Source organism: Aphelocoma coerulescens, chromosome 4, assembly GCF_041296385.1.
Source record: "Aphelocoma coerulescens isolate FSJ_1873_10779 chromosome 4, UR_Acoe_1.0, whole genome shotgun sequence".
Taxonomy (NCBI): Eukaryota; Metazoa; Chordata; class Aves; order Passeriformes; family Corvidae; genus Aphelocoma; species Aphelocoma coerulescens.
This window is the reverse complement of record NC_091017.1, coordinates 47,873,296-47,894,641: the sequence shown is the minus strand read 5'-3', so window position 1 is coordinate 47,894,641 and position 21,346 is coordinate 47,873,296. Positions and strand designations below refer to the sequence as shown.

General features: G+C 35.8%; 1 long non-coding RNA gene across 2 annotated transcripts in view; it reads right to left on the bottom strand.

The window, feature by feature from the left end:
• The window catches only part of LOC138109806 (uncharacterized), a 35,766-nt gene that overhangs the window by 12,818 nt on the left and 1,602 nt on the right, over positions 1-21,346 (bottom strand). Inside the window, exons 2-3 of one of the 2 annotated variants that reach the window (XR_011150711.1) lie at positions 18,622-18,686; positions 16,941-17,113 (exon numbers count right to left, since the gene is read on the bottom strand). This is a non-coding gene — a long non-coding RNA (uncharacterized lncRNA). Of the gene's footprint in view, positions 1-16,849; positions 17,114-18,621; positions 18,687-21,346 lie in introns of those variants that run through there. The other variant, XR_011150712.1, reaches the window with a different exon arrangement.

Sequence of the window (21,346 nt, the reverse complement as noted above, 5' to 3'; positions counted from 1 at the left end):
GTAGGCAGCCCTATTTTCCTCCAAAATACAAACAAGACTCCAAAACTTTTTGATTTTTCTTGCCTAGAAAATAAGTATTAATGTAGTTAAACGATCCTTAAGCTCTCCTACAAACCATCTGCAAAATAAACCTCCCACTCAATTACATATACATCTAAGAAATGTCTTAAAAGGTCCTCTACCCAAGTGTATGTACATTGAACAAACAGATGGAGAACACTGCTAGGATATAAAATACATCATGCACTGTAAAAAGACTATCCCCTGAGAGCCTACCAGCCTTACTAATTTTCTATGTATTCTACCCTGTCCCTTTCTTCTGTCCAGGGAAAACACAAGACTATTCTGCCTTTGCATCCTTCAAGTTGTCAAAGCTATTATAAACACCATCAGAACCCTGGCCTTGTTAAGCACTAATAAAGCAGCATGTTAGACTTACACTAGTTCACCCAAAAAGTGAAGTAATTCAGTAAATACATCCATTTTTAATCACTCTGTATCAAACACTACTAAAGGTTTTCAGAATTAATAACTGGGGGGAGGGGTTTATAGCTGCTTTCTTGACCTGCTCATTACCCTTTTTTTCTTTCATGTAACACAGTTAGGAAACAAGAAACCTACACTAACAATCATTTAATCAGGAAAATTTACCTAGTAGCTCTTCCCTAGTCTTGTTAGTAATAAATTAAATTGAGATATTTTAGTCCGCTCTTCTCAGAGACATTTGCCTTCTGTTTCCCACATATATTGTCCTATTTAGTCCCAACTCTTCAAACTCTGCTGATCTTAAATGCCTTTTGGTAAACAGAAACAGTGGTTTTATTTACTCTCTATTTGATTTCTGCTTAACTCAAAGTCATTAAGTGTTAAACTGTTATATTTCCATATTAGTCATGTAACTGAATTTTAAGTAAGAAGAAAATTATTCAAATATTTAAGAAGCAATTAGCCTATTATTCTTATTGCTATATTTATAAATTATTAGCTTTTTAATAGTTTTCTTCAGAATATTTTATTTCAACCCCCATTCCTATTTCAGAAAGTTGTAATATTAACATAGTTTTTCTGCTGTATATTGATCCAGATCTGAGCTGTTTAAGCCCAGCTGATTTTTCTGTTTGTCTTTAATTGATTAACAGAGAAATTACATTCCAGCTGAGCATTTCATGGTCAGCAAGATCCTTTTTTATATGGTAATCTTGTTTGGTAATATTTGAACAGTCTGAAATACTAACTTCATGTTCACCGAAGTCAGAAAATGAGTCAGTCATACATCCTGAGTTAAAACCAAGTATACTTCAGGTGACTAACTACCCCACAGGTTTCTATCACTTCCTGTAGAAAAGAAAAAATAAATCTTGGAATACATGTGAAAGAAAAGCGAACTATGAAATGCTGTTACCAGTCTAGGATAGCTGCAAAGTTAATTCTATTACCTTGGGACAAATCATCCATTCACAGAAATAAATGTGAAATTACCCAAACTTTCATATTCAAGTACTTGTTTTACTGGTATGTTAAATGGGCAGACTCTTAAAAGTTTTCATTTCTATTGTTTCATGCTCTAAGCAATAAAGGCTCCATGAGATAATTTAGTGTTTCTTAAAAAGAGATAATTTCCTTACTGTACTATTGATGTTACCATAACTTTGTGTATGTTGCCACACCAGGAGTTCAAATGCATTGTATGCCCTTGTTACAAATCATTTAACATTTTTTTAAACTTTCTGTTGCCTTGTGCTTTAGTGAAATAAAAGTTAGAAAAACACTAAAATAAACTAAAACTTTCCATCTGTTTGACTTTTTCACACTGCACCAGAGCTTTTTGGACAATTGTTATCCTGAAAACTACCCAAGTCAGGCAGACAAGTGATGGAGAATATGTTGTATTCTAATTACCACAGAAATGTTTGCAATTTAAATATAAGAAGTGGCTTATTATAGTGATCATGTCAAATGTAATGTTGTCCAAAAATAAAATCCATATTTGGAGTCAGTTTGTCTGGTACAAATATGATTTTAACTTTCTAACAGTGATGGCTTCCATATGATGCTGGAGATGATCAAAATAAGAGGGATGGGAAATAATTGGCTGGAACAGAGGTTTTCCTTTCTTCTTGATAGAAAATGTTTTAGCAGATGCCTCTTAGAAGGAGCTATTCCAGCACTCTGGAAATGAAGCACATGAAGCTCACTATTTTAACTGCCAGAAATAAACATTATAAAAGAAAAAGGCTTTATTTTGACTGCTATTAGGGGACCGATCTTTAAATCCTCACTGCAAGTTACTTGCCTTAAAGTTAGAAGTTTATGTAGAAGAATAAGTCATTCTATTTTAGCTGTTACTTGAAAGTGTAGAAATTTGGGGGTTGCCCTGCTCTTGGGCTGAATAATTTCTAGAGGGAGAAAAACTCAGAAACTCGTCTTTGTGAAATGGAACTTCCTTCAATGGAACATGGGAATCACATTTAACTTGACAGTTTCCTTGGCATAAGGCCATAGCTATTACCAGTGAGCCAGGAGAAGACTGTGGCCAGTGGAAAATGGAAAAGATTTTTCTCATCAAGTTGAACAGGAGTCTTGACAATAAAGCCAAAATAATAGTGCATTTGGCTTCTGGGTATCTAGAAAGTGGATGTGCTCCCACTTATTAGGTGTACTTGTGTAAGGAGTAATGCACAGCTCTAACAGAACGTTAATTTTTGTGGTAATTTATGGCTTAACATCACTAAACTGACTAATTTAACTCACTTGTGTCAAAGATGGAAAAGTATTTTGGGTTAGTAGATTTTTTTCAGTTAGTTAGTAGACTTTTTTCAGATCTTGTTACTTCCTGCCATATCACAGATTAAACAAGTTTAATTATGCTTCCACTTTGTATCCTAGAGCATAACTGGAAGAAGAAAAAATGGTTATTATTTCAGCTAAATGTTGATTTAACATGAACTATTTTGATTAAAAATGGGAATTATCAGGAATGTATTTTTGTCCTCCAGTAGAATAAATGTTTCTAATAATCTCATGAGTATTCTTTAAATGAATGCTCTCAGGTAAGTAACCTATGTTGAATAATGCTGAAAAGAAGTGCATTTCATAGTAGATAACTATATATTATTGGAGACTAGTACTCATGAAGAATTAAGATTAAAGATAACTGACATAGCCAGCTTCCCTAACTGCCTTAACAAAAGATCTAATGCTTCTTAGTATTTTCAACAGACCTTTCCCAGTGAAGTCAAACCCAGATTGTTTCATACAAAGCACTTCAGGTTCAATTAAACTGGTATTTTTAAATTAAACTCTGTTTTGTTAAAAAATCGAAAAACAAGTTGTTGATACTAATTGAAACATAAATAATGCATAAAGAAAACTGTACTGTTCCAACTTTTTTGCCTGACAGTGAGAGCTGAACGCAAGCCATATAAAATATTCCAACTAGTTTTTCAATATAATCCCTTAGGGAGCTGTGACAAAAGATCTAAGATCATCAGTTCGAATAATCACAGAATTAAAGATGGTAAAACTGATGGTGTTGCAAGATGAGGAGCAGACTAACTCTTCCAATTCATATTTCTTTCTAAGACACCCTAGACATCTAACTAATTTATGTGCTCCTTGAACATCAGTCCATATTTTAGACTTTCCAGTTGAGAGTATTTATTGGGTCACCACAGAGAAAGAAGGTGCTGAATCATGTGAATGGTGTGTAAAGGCAGCCCATCCAGACTTAAGCATGACCCTCAGGCTACAGTATAATGCTTTTGTGCTTTACAGTATAATGTTAGAGAATGTACATCTGAACATCAGTTCTACTCCAGAAAATGTAGGCTTGTAAGTGGGATGGTGAGTCTGTAAAAGTGAAATACACACAGACAGAAACAAACTTCAGTTTTTACAGGAAAGTACTGGCACTCCAAATGTGTGTTTACATATTCAGCACCTTAGTTATTTAGCTGTTAAGCAACAGCAAAATCATTGTTTACTCTGATGTAAATTAACTGATTAGATATGTTAAATAGTAAAATCAATACTCTAATTATGAACTTGGGACAGGTGCAGATGCTGTTAGTGGTGTTCTCTAGCAAATTGTTTTCCTGATCTGCTATATCCAAGTTCTAGTCCAGCTGCCTAAAGGAATAACCAGTTGTAACTACAGGATTGCCTCGTAAGATCATTGAAATTATCATATATGCTAAGGATTTTTTTTCCTGCCTGTCCTTGGAAACAATTTTAATTCTTTTGCCTCTACTTGTGCAGAATTTTACCTAGAATATCAACCATTTCCTATTAATTATATCTTTTCCAACATAACAAACAGTTGACTTTCCTTGTATAAATCTTGACTTTCTCTTAACTGAAACTCAACCAAACTATGATTTTCATGTTATTGGTTTTAATAAAATGTGTCAAAACCTCTTCCCTAATTTTTTTTTTTCTGTTAATACAAGGAAAGACAGCTACATCATCTTAAATATAACATACAGAAATGTCACTGTAAACATGCAGTGTCATGAGTGACTAAGGCACTAATAGTGCAGAGCTGCTCATTTTTACAGAGCAGATGATATATATATGGATGATTGACATTCTCCTTTACTGATTTTGGAAAATTGAACAGCATTAAGAAAAGTTAAAGGTCTCTTGATATATTTTTGTGGCTATCCGGCAAAATTAGTATAAGGCAAAATAGGGAATCATTTCGGGGGATGGAAAAAAGCCTGGAAGGAAAAGAACATGAGAAAATAATTAACTAATTAATAACTCTAAATACACAGATCTTCACTGCTAGTCCCAGGAGGCTGAGAAGATATTCAGAAGTGTACATTGCCTTTTCTCTTTCCTCCAAGCCTGATCTGGTATAGCTTTTCCTAGAATGACTTATCTTATCCTCTACACACTTCCCTTAAAGAACAAAAAAGTTTAGGCAAAAATCAGTCTAAGCTCTGTTCAGCTGCATGTGAGAGGATTAGAAACTCGGGCTGTTCAGCTGAACATAAATATGTGTGCAAAATGTAGTAATATAGTATATACAGTATATATAGTAGTGATTGATTTTTAAAGGCCAAGAATATAACTAATGATGTAATCCTAAAATGCTATACAGCTGTACAATTAACTCTTAGCTTCGTTTAATTACTACTCTATATTCGTCATAAAATACAAAAAACCAGCTCACTAATATTTATGTTTTATTTAGCAACCCCACAGTTCTTAAGAAAATAGTAAGTGCTTCATAGGGATATATTAGAACTCCAACTACAATGCTTATAATCATATAAAAGCATCCTAAAAAAAATTAAAAATGAGCAAAGATACATTAGGTCATTCCTTATTATAGCAAGATATAGCAAAAACAAAAGTACCAATGAGAAGTTAACTGTCTTTAAAAATCTCTAACAGAATATTGAACTATATTTCAAAATACGGCAGAGATAAAGTCACTAATTATACACAGGAAATATAAATGGTTACTTCATGGATAGATAAAATGCAGTAAGTTACTACATTTTAATTAATAGAACACCTTGATATTAGGTGAGGAAATAAAAGGCATTAAGTTAACACAGTTGAATTCCTAGAGGAGGTAAGGTGACACTCCAGAAACCAAATCACAATTTTAACTCCTGCAGTGATGAGGTCTGGAACAGGCATGGGACTGGGGAATATGGCTTTATGTCTTACAAGGGGGCTTGGCTTCACTGGAATTGCGGACTTCCACTAAAACTCCGTGGGTTGAAGTAAATAAAAGAAATTAAAAAATAGTAAAAAATACCCAAACCCACTCCTGCTTCCAATGCTGCATTATTTGCAGTGAACTTAAAAGCCAATAGCATCATACCTGAAGAAATTTCTAATCAAGGGATAGCAAAACCTCGCCATTCTGTCAGCTGCAAGTAAGAAGGTTTCCTGGGAAAAAGACCATTGAAGACCTATCTTAGAAAGCTGATGTTGAGGCAGAGGTCTGAAAACAGTTTACCGGTGGTAAGGTTAGTGGGGGTTTATGAATTCATTGGCAAGCAGAGCTGAGCTTATCGTGGTCCTGGGAATGGCTACAAGAGTTTTTGAATAGGGAGAGCCACCCGTACTATACTGATTGTAGTGTTACTGAGCAGGGTGTGAGGCTTGCACACTTCAGCTGAAGCTCCCGTAGCAGAATCACCTGAAGAAAGCAAGACACTCATTTGGTTCATTTCACAGCATTAAATTTAATAATTTCCACAAACATGCCTTTTTCTATTATAATAATATTCACTTTCTTTCTCCCTCTACAGTCACCTGTTTACAGTACAAAAAGAAGCTTGCTGAGGCAGGGGAAGTATGTATGTGGACTTTGTTTTATAAAAATGTGGCTTTTTTTACTTCAGAGAAAATTCAGTAACAATTACATCACATTATTTAGTGGCAGCATGTATAAACTTGCTAAAACTGCAAGAGTGCTGAAAGACCACAGAGTAATGTATGTCGATAAGAAATTTCATCAATCTTTTTGAAAGAGTTCAGTAACAAAGAACAGAAACTAGTTTAAGCACGAAGAAAATATAAATAATAGTAAAATAATTTCCCTAATTTTTTGCATGCTTTGCTGATTATAGCTATTGTGGAGATTCAACAAAATGGTTATTTGATTTAATTCCAAAGAAGTGAAACCTGGTGTAACTAGAGCATGAAAATTAGTAAACACAATAGATTTCAATACAATTTGACTGTTAACCAGTACAAAGCTTTTCTTTCTCTCACAAGAAACAAAATTCAAATCGTTGCAGTGAGCACAGCAAAGAGTATAAAAATTCTTTATTTTCATCAATCTATAGATTATCATTACAAAAAAGGGACAAGGAAAACTGAAGAAAGGTCTCCATCAGTTCCATTAAAAAGAGGATCCAAAAAATTATGGAAAGGAGGACCTGGGAGTTGCATCAGAAAACCCATTATAGTTAAAATAAAGCTGTAAATTTAAGTGTCAATTTATGCGACTTTTCAGTTTGTTCTGGCTGTAACCAACTCTTCTTTCAATCCCCAACAGCTTTATAGGTGGATGGAAAGCAAAGAAGGCATTTTTTTACAAGTTACTAATTATAAATTTAGTTACAAACTCACGTTTAAAAACTTTGCTTGAAATGTTGAAAAATTGGGAGATTTTTGTCATCATGAATGCCTAACAGCTGAGGATGCCAGCACACTTGACTGTACAGGTCTATGTACATAACTCATGTGAAGCCACACAAAGTGATCATGAATCATTTCATTGCTGCTGTTACAGATTTTGAATATTCAAAAAGTCCCTGGTCTTCCTTCATCTTGGCCCCTCAGAGAGACCTATTTGTGAATAAGACTTCAGGCAGAAGTGACTAGAGAACTGTGCTGAGGTAAATATGCTTCTCTGGCACATTTGAAGTGCAGATGCATGAAAATACAACTTTTTCACAATCTGTTTCTTTGCCTAGGCTTTGAGGTATCATATATCATCTTCTGATGTTGTGGAAAGCACAGAATTCTTAGGACACTTTCATTTTACCAAATGGTGAGCTGAAAGATGGTAAAAAGATTATGAACCCCCTGTCAACCCACCCTACCCTGTGGGTAATTAATCTGGGAGATGTGATGCAGAAAGGTAATTTTTCCAGTGAAAAGTATGCAAAAATCTGAAGTTTCATGAGTATTTTTAAATTTTCATAAATGGATAGCAGCTGAAAACTCATGCTTTTGTCCTGAAAAGGAACCAGTTTCTAAACACACAAATATATTCTGCCCAAGTACCTTTGATCCTTCTGCTATTTGTTCAGGTCTACCGTGTAAAACATTATGACTTCGTAAGAGTCAAATCTGATGACCCTCAATGAACTTTCCCAAAGGGCAGCAATAGTATGACAAACTATCTTTTGTGCAGGCAAACACAACTTAAAAAATGGAATCTAAACATGTTTAGAAACATAAGTTAAGGGCTTCTTCCTCCAATGTCTTTAACACTGAGATAGTTGAAAAGTCAGAGGGTGATGGTGCATGGCAATTAGTCCTGTTTTTCTAGGCTTTTTTCTTTTGAACACATTTTCCATGAAAATGGTAAGCATATCTTTCAAAGGTACATTTTTCAAGGTCTGGAGAGACCATCTAATTCCTCTGTGACTATCTGCTCATCCACTGACCCTACTGTTATTCTTCAACGCTGATTATAGTCACAGAAAGCTTCTTACAGTCTTAAGGCATTAAAACTAAAAACCCCAACACTTTAAGCCCCTGCAACACTAATTTTGCTGCTGTTCTCAGAAGTTTGTAATCTTATTCTGAGCTACAGAAACCCACTATTGAAAAGGTGAGAGAAAATATCACTCACACAGCCTTGATACAGCTAATTATTCTGCTGTCTTTTCATAGGATATTGACACAGAAACTCATCACAACTACTATTCTGTGCAGAATAATAGAAGACAAATAAAATTAATGCTATGTAATAAGCAAAGGTAAGAAATGTCACAAACATAACCTTTCACAAATGATTATGTATTCAGCTCAAGGGATTCATAGTAAGCTGTAAAACCTGAAACAGATTTCATAATTTTGAAAAGATTAATATAGGGGTGATTACTGAAATGGGGAAAAACAGTGAAGGCAAGGAAGTAGTGCAAAATTACATACTATTGTTCTTAAAGGGTAAATTAAAAAGTGTGTTTACAATTCAAGCTAATCAATAAATTACTTAACCTTGAAAAGCAACAGTAGAATCAATGTGCAAACAACAAAATAAACACAAGTAGTTCATTAAGTGAATAAGTCAGGGATCATCTGTAGTATGAACAATTGCAGTAGGCAAATTTTAAACAGAAACTGAGCATTGAAAAGCCACACTTTCAGGTAACTTGTCTCCTTAACAAGCCTGTGTAAGCTCCAAAAAAAATATACATGGAGATTGTTACTGTCTGTCTAAGCTAGAGAGTAGGAAACTAGGAAAGAAGCAGGCAACCCTTTTCAACTGAGAGAATTACAAAATTACAAAATTATAAAAATATTTCTGACCCTGAATTCAAGTGGTTAAAATTCTAAGACACTGGTGCTAAACTGCTCGGCTTGAAGTAAATAAATTAACTTCTAGAGAGGAGTGAAACTTGGATCAATTGTTCTAATTTACATCAATTAACTACTGTTTGGGCCCGAAAGTGTTACTTTACATACCAGTGGTGTGTCACTGCTCTAGAAACAAAGGTCTTGAATGACTATTGCAACTCAAATTCCAGGTAGTTTCTTGAGTGCCTGAACAATTCTAGACCATAATGATAAAATTTAAGAGGACATGCATTAGAGATGAAAGGTTCTGAAAGATGGCAGTAGCCTGTAAAATGCCAGCCATTTTTCAGAAGCAAGTTTTGTTTCAGAGAAGAGTTTTCACCCTCTTCCCCTCTCCATCATTTTTGGCAGGATCAGTAACAGAAGAAGCTCAGACTTGGGGTCTTGGTGCCACAGGTCTGCTTGTTCCTGAAGCATCCACCTTTCTTGCGATAAGAGCAGTAGTAAATAAGAAAAGAAACTGTCATATTTTTTCTCAAATGTGAAGTATGGTTGATTTGTATGCTAGTTTTATGCAGTCTGAACCCGTAGCCCTATGTATTTTTATGAAAAAGACAAAACAGTGCAAATACCACAATTTTATATGACTCACAACTCTATATTAACCATATTAACAATATATCTGTGAATGTATGTATGCGAGTGAAATGTCCAGATAATGGCAGAAGGATGGACAACAGAGCCTTCAGATTGAACACATTTTAATATCTACTACCAATTAAACTCCATGTCTTCTGCAACTCCAGTGTAATCACTTTCTGAGTGGAGATAGATTCCTGAAGAATGTGATGATTCAGTATCTCTCTTTTTTAACAATTTTTTTTGTGGTCCAGTACTGCTTGATGAGAAGATTTAGTACTAATGTAAATACATACATATTTGAGTCTCAAATAACTGAAGAAAATCTTAAGAGACAATGCCCTGGTGAGTAAAGGGATGTGATGAGTACCTTCCAGGAGGATAGCTACATCCAGTAAAGTGGCAAATGGAGATAAAACGGTGGTAAATATGCCTGCATATTACCCATTGCTGTTGCCCCTACTACTGCACAGAAAGAGTGAATTTGGTTCTGTGGAGGGGCTGAAAGGAGGAAAAAAAGTTAGTACGGAAGGGAAATGCACAAGTTAAAAAGTATTTCTATGTAATCTATCACATATCTGACATTACCCATAGTTTTTCTGCAATGGAATAAACTGAAGCTTTGTCATAGAACTCAATGCCAGCAGCATCAGTCTTCAAAACGCAGTAAATTCCTTCAGAAGTGTCATCAATAAAGGTCAGGAACATGCTGATGTTATAGGAAAGCCTGGATTATTTACTTCTGTGCTTGAACAGATGTAAATAGAAGCCACCACAGCAAAGATATTCTATAATTAGGTTTCATGCTGGTTTGAAAGTTGCTTGTTATAGATCTTTTAATAGTAGATAATGCCAGTTTGAAGCTGTTAATTTGGATTTTCTGCTACTTTAATGAAAAAATTATTACTTTCAAGTTATGTGGGTTTTGTCATTCATCATTTTTATGCCAGGTGATGGGAATACCTCTTTGGATTCAATTTTTTGTAATGCTGAAACTTTTCTTAAAGATTTTTGTTTGCAAGACAAATATCTTTGTACTGCCTGAGTTGAAAATTTCTATCCAAATCTGTGGCAGTTCTAAGAGTTAGGAATTTGTCCCTATCACCTATTAAGAGATGGTAAGGAACTTCAGACTAGCAAAGACAAGTAGACATCTAGATTGTTCCCTCACATAGCTTGGATGAATAGTTTAGTAAACAAGTGAACTACCAAATTAGTATGTTACTGAAGCTAGGTATCAAAAAGACTAACCTAGGATTTTTGCTTAATAAAAAGCATTGCCACCAGGGAGTCTGCCTGAAATGCAAAGCTGTATCTTAAGATCTAAACAAAGAGAACATGTATAGAATATCAGTTGTCCCTGACTCTCAAAACACAGGAAGCTTGTTTGTAGCTTGTAGATCTGAGCTTGTAGCTTGTTTGAGCCTGAGATCTCCAGGAAAAATACTGTCACCTGCTTTTTGGTCCTGTGATTTTCAAGGACTTTGAAAACAATTCTAAAATCCATCATCTCTCATTCTGAAAAGACTGGAACAGGAGGGAGGCATGGTTTGGAAATACACTCCCTTCAGTCAAAAGTAGAAAAAGTTCCAGTATACCATTAGAGACTTCAAATGCTAGAGAAATTGTGCTAGATTTCACTGAGATTTACCACATTAACTTAATTTTTTAATTTCTATGTAACAATATGGGAAGAGCAAATAAAATCTAAATGGAAAATTAGGGAAAATGCAAAATGAATTCTGGATCAGATATCTCTTTACTCCTAAATAATAAAATGTTCTTATTCTTTTTTGTTTCTTCTCCTTTCTTCTTACTTGCATGGAGAATATGGAGAGAAACCACATTCCTCAACTTCTTCCTGTTCCACCCCTCACTCAAAAATATCTTTTTCATCTTCATGAAAGGGCAGAACTTGTCCTAGGCAGGAACAAAGAACAAGGGAGAAGTCTTACCAGATAAAATTGGACACAGATATTATTCCTGCAGCTTCTGCCAGTTGGTAGTTGACTCCAGCACCACTGTCTGCCCACATTCCTTAATTTGGTCAAATAGTGAAACAAATATGATTAAAAAAAAACATGTCTATGATTTGTTTATGGATTTTTTAATATAAATTTATCATCATTCTCTGGCTAGTTGTTCCTGCATTGCAGCCTTGTTTCCCTTCCTTCTCACTAGTTCTTGAATTATTTCTTACAGCATGGAAAGCTACCTTGTAATTTAAACCATGGAAAATGTGTATGTTGATTTCCGTGTGTTAATTTAGTCCCTTATATAATTTTCCTTCTCACACTTAATTTACCCTATATTTTATTTGAAAATATTTTGGGATAGCCTTGACTGCTCAGTGTCTACTGAGCAATATTCACATATTATTCAGGTAGCCAGCTCCCTATTCCTTTCACAAGCAGAAGACATTATTTGAGTGTACACTTCAAGTGCTGAAGAGCTGAGAGCAGGTTTTCTGTGAAAAATTTGATTAATAAGATGGCTGTTTGGTTCTCTGTAGGACACAAGTTCCTGGTAGCTTTCAGAAGCAGGATAATAGAGCTTTGATATTAGAACTCTTACACCTGTAATCATTATGGCAATAAGAATCATATATCTTCTGTCTCGCAAAGTGTAAGTCTGACACATATTGATGTTTCAAGCTTAATGTCCTGTATTGTTTAAAGCCGAATCTCTACCAACACTCTGAGGGTACCAAATCTGTAGCTTGTAGTATATAAGGAATGCTTAAAACTCTTTTGAAAGTTCCTGGCTAACAAATCTTATTTATTATGTTAGTCATAGACCTGACTGACTCACAGATGCCCTTCTATTTGCATTACATATTTCTTATCCCTGTCATATTGAAATCCATTTTGAAGTGAAAGCTTTTTATTCATCTTAAAAGTTGCTGAGGCTGTCATAAGCATCGTTGACAAGAGCTGGTTTTTAGCCCAAAATTAGCAAAAGCTCGCGACTCAGAGGCAGTTCAGGTTGCAATTTTAATACAGCTTTCCCTTTTTCTGCTTTATTTGTTTGTAAGTTTGTTACTGCACTAGGTGCACCAGCACTGAAGTGTATAAGTCATTCTCTGCACTGATACATTGCTAGTTGTCTTTTCAACTACATTAGACATTCATCTAGGATGACAGTGCAGGTTCAGGTACAAAAAAATCTGCTTTCATTCATTGTGTGGTTGAACTAGCTACTCTTTGACTACACAAAAGATCATCTAATTTAAAAAAAAATAATTCAACTTTGTACATACTTGGGAAACATCCTGAGTTGGAGTCAGGATCTCCATGGTCCCCAAATACTAGGTTCAGAACTTATTGACCCTTTTCTAAGTAACACGACTTACAGAGAAAGGCAACACTGAGGGACTCATGAGTCAGTTCCTGGACCCTTGCAGTTTATAACCCAATGTTAAGGTAAAAAAGGGGATATTGATTTCCCTTCAGGCTAATATACTGGAGTATAGGTAAAAGAAGCTCAGTAATGTCCATGTATCAAGTCAACCATCCCTGCTAAGGGAGCAGCAGCCTCCAGCACAGAAACAAATAAACAGATAGCTTCTTCATAATGCAAGAAGCATAATATACATAAACATCCAGAAATTATGTCATGTCAGACAGTTCATCTGTTCCTTATATAGATGTAATTATACGTGTTTTAATCATTAAGATGGACAGATGTCTCTTTAGTCCCGATGGAACTATTGTGCCACCTAAGTTGCTGAGCTGTACCTAATTTTCTTCCAGCTGGTGTCTTAGTGTAAATACACTTGAACAATTTCAAGGACTTGCACAGACATACAGGAATAAAGGAAAATCAAGTTTATAAACAAACAAACAAAAAATTTTGAAGTCATAGAAATATTTCCATGGCTTAAAATGCCTCTTATAGCTATATTTTTCATTACAAAGACAAAATGTTGAAGCATATGATGTATGTGAACAAACATGAATGGGTTGTACATGAAAATGTTCTGTGAGACAAGCAGTGAATGCAAGATCTCCAAGAAAAGCTCATCTGTTAATGCCAAGGTGCCATATGAGAATGTGTGAGAAATAAAACTTCAGTGTCTGGGGAGCTTCATTCTGTAAAATCCACCAAATGCAAGTCTTTGCTTAGACTTCTAGGCAATATTTGTTTTAAAACACATGCTATGCTGAAATTTTTGATATATTAAAAGGAAAAAGTTCATTTCTCATGAGAACTCCACGCCTCTTCTAATGTGCACTTCAAGTAATTTCTTATGTTATGTTTCTTACGTTATGTTTCTTTTCTTATGTTATTTGAGTTATAGAAGTGTCTAAGTTTGAGCTGGGAAAGGGTTAATTTTCTTCTTAGTAGCTGGTACAAACTTTAATTCAGTATGAGAATGCTGTTGATATCACACTGGTGTTTGGTTGTTGCTAAGCAGTGCTTACCCCAAGTCAAGGACTTCTCAGTGTCCCAGGCTCTGCTGGTGAGGAAGTGAGCAAGAAGCTGTGAGGGAGCATGGCCAGGACAGCTGACCTGAACTGACCAAAGGGATATTCTATACCATGGAATGTCATGCTCAGGATATAAACTGGGGGGAAGTTTCCAGAAGCTGCCAATGGCGGCTCAGGATGGGCTGGGCATTGGCCAGCAAGTGGTGAGTAATTTTATTGTGCACTGATTTTCTTCCTTGGGATTTATTCCTGTCTCTCTATCCCCTTTTCATTACAATTATTATTAATATTGGGTTTATTATTATTATTATTACTATATTTTACTTTATTTCAATTATAAAACTATTTTTATTTCAACCCGCAGGTTTTAACTTTTTTTCTGATTCTCCTTTCCATCCCACCAGGAAGGGGGAGAGCGAATGAGAGATTGTGGTATTTAGTTTCCAGCTGGGGTTAGACTCATAAAATAAAGGAGAATTAATTGACTTTATAAAAATAGAACATGATTTTGTGACTCTATTTAAGTCTTTTTTTAGAAGAAGCAAGCATTAGTAAGCATTCAGCATGAATCATACTCTGTGATACAGATATTGTCTTTCCTACAGAGTTTTATTTTAAATTATTTTTTCAAAAAATCTCATGTTCTATATTGGAATCATACAAACACCTGCATGTGCATATAGGTGTCTATGCATTTCCATTAGATAAAACACACACCAGTTTGCTTCTTCACTGCTGGAGAAACAGTATAGGTATACTCACTCAGAGGTGATAGTCTACTTGTGTATATCTGGAATAAAATCTTGTTACTTATTTTAATAATCATCACTATGAACAATCTCCTTTACTATTTCCAGGTCAGGCTGCATTAGCCCAATACAAGTGGCTGCCTTTAGATTACCATTGTGTATAGGCCATTGAAATTAGAAGTATGATAGATTTATCTTGCACTCGAGTAGCTGAAACTTCTGTAGAAAAATTATACCTTGGAGAAGATTTTGAAAGACACTTTTCCCTCAGTTTGTAATATCATGCAGAAGCTCAAATTATTAAGTGTTATTCACCGAAACTTCATACACTTGGTGAAGCAGACTGCTTGGTTCAGGCAGATTAATCAGACTTGTTACCCAGAATAGAATTATCCAAAAATACTTTGTATAATAAGATAAAAAATGATAATCCACAGCTGGTGCAGAGGCATGATCACAGTGGGCCCAGTCACTGCATGGGGCTGCCAGACCCAGTGTGATAACAGTGATAAAGCAGAACAGGACACAGTGCTCTAAATCTTGTCAGCCAAGGGGAACACACCACTGATACAGGTCTAAGGGAAATCTAAGAATTTACTGTTATTCTAATTTATGTTTTAACAACTTAGAAGTCCAAATTGTGTAATACTAACATGCACAGTCCAAACTGATGCAGAACAGCTGTGTTAATAATACAGGTAAACTTATTACACAAAACCATTGTTCTACTGAAACCTTCCTGATGACCCCCTGAATCCTAAGGATGAAAATTTAATTTTCTAGGAGAAGAGAACGTGGCATGGGGGTCATTGGCATTGTGCTGTCTTTGGAGGAAGGACTATCATGTTCATGAAGAGAGTTTCTTCCTCCCCCTTCCCAGGAGAAGCATGAGATCATGAATTTCTCCTAAAAGCTGAGCACAAATGTTATTATTTTCCTTTATTTTTTTGAAATGCATTGCTTTCTTTTCATTGTTTTGCAGCTAAAGTTTGAAAGATGCCCCTCAGCATCCCCCAGCCCTGTTACCCCAAGGGTCTGTTGCTTTTTGCACAGTGGTTCCCCAGGACTCTTATGGCTTTACCAGAGACAGTTCCCATTGCTGAAGCTAAAACAGGTCAGGCAGCAGTTACTGACTGCTAAACCAAGCTATAACCAACTCACTCCAAGACAAGAGCAGACTGGTTATAAGGCTCTGCACTGCCTTTCCATAGTAGTGGAACAAATTTAATCTACTATCCAGCCCACAGACTGTTCTCTTTTCACAGAGAAAGAATTCTACTCATTCATTTCAATACTGATATTACTGGCCAGGGAGATCTTGAGCAATTCAAGGATGATTACAGGGCTCTGCAGGGTTAAGACAGTGAGCACAGGGAGTCAGACTGTGGTTTCCCCAACTCTGTCAGTGACTGGGAAAGAGATAGAAGGCCATGGGCACATTCTGCAAGTTAACACCTAGCTGTGTAACTCTTGTTGCAGGCAGAGTCCTGTCTTTTAGGCCTACATGACCCTCCAGTAACAAAAGATAGAGGAAACAGACAACCAATGCTCTCTTTACACTGACCTTGAATATCAAGTTCTGTCCTCAAGCCTCTCAGACCCTTAGTGACAGGATGTGGGGGAGTGAAGTACTGACAGCAGCAGAGGAATACCAAAGGTAATAACCACTCAAGTCAATTTGACATACTGAAGCTGACACTGGAAGAGATGCACCTGTGATTGCTAAGGGATGTTTTAATGAGAGGCCACTCCCTATTCAGGAAGCTCCACATTGCTGTGGAAAAAAAAAAAAAAAGTCATTTACATCATGAAGAATCCAAGAGGGAAGATCCAGGGAAATAAAAGCCAATTAAACCTCAATCAGAAAAAGCATACCCCATCATGGGGAGGTGTCTACAATGGTAGAAGCTTGATGAGTCAAATGACCCACTCACTGGGAGTGTGGAGGTTGAGACAAAGAAATGTTCAATACACTTTGCTGCTGGATGCACTTAGAAAAACAGAGCACACAGCTGGACGCATTCAGTCTCCTTTTTAAAAGGCAGTTTGCCTAGACAGTGATTTGTGTGGTGTATAGTACACCTCATTTTTGACAGTAATGCTGCTGTCATGGGTTTGTTACCTGCAGAAACACAGTAAATATTTCTAAATCCCAAATAAGCCTAGTTTTTCAGTTGTCGGTCTCACTTAAGGAAGTCTCAGATGGGCAGCAGGATGGCAGGCTTAGATGTCCCAAGACACAGCCAGATTCCAATCATTTAAATCCTTGCAACATCTCAGTGCTCGTGTCACAGCCTACAGAACAAAGAAGGAATATGAGAGTCAATATCCTCATTTTTTCAACAGCAGATTATAATTTCCTATTTTTTTTCCCATTAGGAACTGAAAGGGAGAGAAAAGAAAATTTATATAAGCCACACTGACTGAGCTTTTCAGTTGTTGTTTCTTCCTAGAAAGAAATCTGTGGATCTTGGTGAACCAAACTGCAGAGGAGGATTGATTGCAGTTTATGAGGGATAAGGTTGTCTGAAGGGAGCATATCTATTTGTGTATCCCCATCTCCCTGCTGCTGATGTTGCCTTTCTTCTTCTACAAAGGCTTAAACTTAAATGTTGCAGAAAAATTTCTCCCATCACGTCATTAGTGAAGTCAGAACAAGTCTGTGTTCTTATGACTCCCTGTCCTGTGCATTAAGCAAACTTATATCTACTGTATCACTTTATAATCTGATTTATAAACATTTTTATAGCTCTGAAAATGCCTAGCCCTAAGAATGACTTCTAAAATGACAAATTGCATAATGATAGAGTACACATATAAATATTGTGTCCCTTGTTTAAATTTCACAAAACAAATACATTAAAGCAAGTTCTGGCAGGCAACCTAAGGCTTTGAAGTATCTGAATTGCTTCAGTGTGGTTCTTTTTATAAGGAACACTTATTTCCCCAGATGACTGGCAAACATGCTATAGAAAAAGAATGTTAAGTATTTAACTTGCTAAGTTTAAAATAGCTCCAATCAGTGAGCTATTTATTACTTCAAATATTTTCTGGAAGGAAAAAGAATAAGGCTAAAACTTACTGCTGCACTTAACAGAATTTAAAATAAATTATGGTGTGATAAGACCTTGCTACATTCACACTTTTGAAGGTGTCTGAGAAGGCATTCCTCTGTTTTTTTCACTAAGGCTCCATTTTAATCAAACCAAGCTTGTGGCTCTCTTTAAATAATATATATGCAAATATGCAGAAATGTCGCTTATCAGATCATTACGTACGTGGATTAAACTTTCTGTTTGCATCTAATTTAAGCCACTTCACAAATTGTCTTTCAGACTGTAAGATTCTAGAGGTAGTGTGGGTTTTGCATTTGGAGAAAACTACAGAACATCAATTAGTAAATTGCAATGTTTTACTCCATATCAACCCTTTTCCTTGTGTAGGATTTCAGCGGCAAACAACTAATAATGCCTTGTACTGAATGAGGCCAGTATTTTTGTTTGTTATTATTGTTGTTGTTATTATTATTAATTAGGCATTAACAATGGTCATAGTGAAAAAGGGGTAATTAATGCATTATTCTGAAATTGTATGGCATAGAAAATAAGTACATTCATTATTCAGATAGAAAATGCATTTTTATGGCAAGTTGTTTTTTTAATTTTTTTTAAATTTCTTTTTTGCATGTTTGTGTTATCGATATAACTGACCAATGTCAAGTTATTGTCACAACAATAAAGCATGTAGAGGTCTAACTGGGATTTTTACACCAAGTGCAAAATTGAATCTTTCAGCTAACTTACTCTGGTCATACCATGAAGTGGACATGGCCAGGAATTATTTTCTGAAGACACACAATACTAAGTTCCTGTAAGGGAGAGAAAAGTACCATCAGCTTTGAAAAATACTGTGGCAAAGGTGTTAAGATTTAGTAAATCACTGAATCATTAATCGAAATTTCTGATTTTATTTCTTCATTCTCTGCAAAGAGAAACAAGTAATGTAGAGTTCTGCCCAGTATCAAGGCAGGAATTGACCTACAATTAATATTCTTTTACAAATTTTATATAAAATGTCCCTGTTAAAATCTAACATGGCAAGCATTTTGGGGTGTACTAGGAGTTGAGCATTAAAGAAGTAATTTTCTGATAATCCAGAGAATTTTCATCTGAGAAATGGATGAAAACTTATTTTATGGGTGTTATATTAAATTATCTTAATCCAAGAGCAAACCATGTTTCTAAAAAATTGTAAGCCTTTTTCTCTGAGAACACTGAAAGCCCTCATTTCAAGCATTTTCACAGTTTTCTTTTATTTTCCTATATTATGCTTTTTGGTTTTCTGTAGTTAATTATTTATTTACTTATTATCATGCAGAAGGCAATTGTTTGGCTCTAATACATCTTTTGAGTATTGTCTTTACTCATTGGGTTTACCTCCTCCTTCTGCAATAACCAACATAACTAGACAATCAAAGCAATGCCCTATGGCCTATGAATTAAAGACTCTCTTTCCAGACTTTCGAACTGGGGACTTGGTATCAGGAATACCAGTTCCTCTAGTGGTATCTTAGCTAGGATGGCCTGTATTTTGTGAATTACAGAATATCACACACACGAATAATTTGTAAGCTAACAAGTAGCCAAATGGTGATGAGAGTGTATGTTTTCTATTCAGAAGCATTTCATGATGTTCTTATTGCTCACGTACAGGTTTTATTGGCTATTATGTATCAACAGAGACCAACATCTCCGTAAGGCTGATAATAGAATCAGAATTCCCTGTATCTGTCCTTGTAAGGACAACCCTTTACTGGGTTGTCATGCAGTTAATTTACTGCTTATGCAAGGATAAAGAATAAAATGTGTAATTATCATACTATTCACCTAGTCTAAAATGACAGACAAATTGTATACTGAAGGATCTCTTCCTTTCAGTGGATTATAAGGAATTTTGAAATTCTTAACTCAGATTTTGCAGACATCTATAACAATGCCAGGTGAATATTCTAATCAGAGTTTATTATTCACATAATAAAGTCTCAGCTTGGAAAGCCTGCCACTGAGTCTCTATGCACTGCAATTTCTCCCAGGAATACTCTGCCAAGTTGACCTCTTTCCATGTGGTCCCAGACAGCTCTCCATATCAAGTCCAACAAGGGCAGTGGGAGTCACAGGCTCTAAACTCCTGTCCTTCTCCCAACTAGGGCAGCCCCTTCCCTTACTTCAGTTCAGACCTGCAGCTGCCTGATCACCAGGACTAGGTGTTGCCAATCCCAACTTTGATGGGACTTATTCCAAGCAATACACAAAGCAGTGCACATGCCTAGCCTTTTGGAAGGCATTAAATGCTAATCTAAAGAAACTGAATTCATCCATTAACACAGCTCACGATATGCATGACTGTCTGTCATATACTTAGGAGTGACTGCATAAGGATATGACAAATCATCCACATACAGTGTGTTTTCTCTTATCTGTGCAAACAGAGGGGAGAGGTTTTCAAAGTGTTTCAGCTGCCTTACATTTCTTAAGAAATGCACATACTGTTATGCCTTTTACAGCATTTGAAATTTTCCGTTCAGCCTAGAGACATACTTACCAGCTCAGTTAAACCCCAGGTCTTTCCAAACATGCAGGGAATGGACCACCCTGCATGTAGCTCTCATATATTTGTTCTGAAACCAGCTGTGACAAGCTTTAGATCCTGAATGTACATTTATCCTGACAGCTGTCCTAAGGTGTTCAAGTGTGTAGATATGCTCTAATATCTGTTTCTTACAGCACATAATGCGGTAAGTAGTAGTCAGCAAATCCTTCTCCTCCTCAGTCCAGATCTTGGTTATTGTAATTCACTTACAGTTTAAACTGTGACATATTTGACTGTAATATACACCAGATGTATCTCACAGGTGAATCTATTTTATTTGAGATAAACTAAATACATGAAAGTCCCACGTCACAACCTTTACTTTGCCTCAGCAAATAAAATATCCAGGACATAAAAGCCTTGAGCTTTAATTTTTTTGATGCATAAAGGGAAAGCCCTTCTTAGAAACAGTGAGATTTATTGGGGCTTTTTGATTATCTCAAAATTTCTACTAGGAAAACTAGTTTTTAACATTGTAATTTGTCACTTGTAGGAAAATAACTTGCACTTCATTCTGAAAATCTCTGTTTGTTTCCAAGGTGATACTTTTTTTTATTCAGAAGTCATGATCTATGGAAAACTCCTGACTGAAATTGATACAATTCAAAATTGCAAAATGTCTATTGGCTACTTGCTCCCATGTGTTCTTTCTGTGAGAAGTAAGCAGAATAAATGTGCCGAACTCTCCTTTGGAGTCAAGTATAAACAAAGAGAAAGGGGAACTAAACAGAAAGGAAAACAGCATAAGGACAATTTGAAGAGCTAGAAAATGACAAAATCTGAGTTTATTTTTCAGTGTTTCAAAGGAAAAGGCAAGGCTGTTGGACCACTTGCTTGTGTAAACTCCATGATTTTGGGCAGCATTAAGTACTTTGCCCT